We start from the raw sequence: 388 nt of genomic DNA, 5'->3' as shown, positions 1-388 counted from the left end.
CCCACCCCATCCCACCCCCACAGGGTGCAGGGAAGCGGCAGGTCGGCCCGCGTCGGTGCCCTGGGGATCCCGGCTGCTCCCTCTTGGTCTGGGCTTCCAAGTACGTGCCTCAGTTTACCCAGCAATCGGTGGAAGTGTTTCCGCAGGATGCAGTCACTTCCGGTTGGTGAATGCAAGAGCAGCTGGCATTAGGACTCAGTGCCATTTAAGGTCCCCTTTTTGTTTTTGTTTTTGAACCCAGACCTTCACCCTGAGCTAGGTCCCCAACCTTCTTTTTTTATTGTTAAAATTTGAGCCACAGCTGGGCTCGAACTTGCGATTCTCCTTCCTCAGGCTCCCAGAGTGCTAGGATGGCAGGCGTTCGCTACCTCGCCTTTGCGCTAACCCT

Source organism: Fukomys damarensis, unplaced genomic scaffold (genome assembly GCF_012274545.1).
Source record: "Fukomys damarensis isolate Sample0158 unplaced genomic scaffold, DMR_v1.0_HiC HiC_scaffold_30, whole genome shotgun sequence".
NCBI lineage: Eukaryota > Metazoa > Chordata > Mammalia > Rodentia > Bathyergidae > Fukomys > Fukomys damarensis.
Note: the sequence above shows the minus strand (reverse complement) of the source record.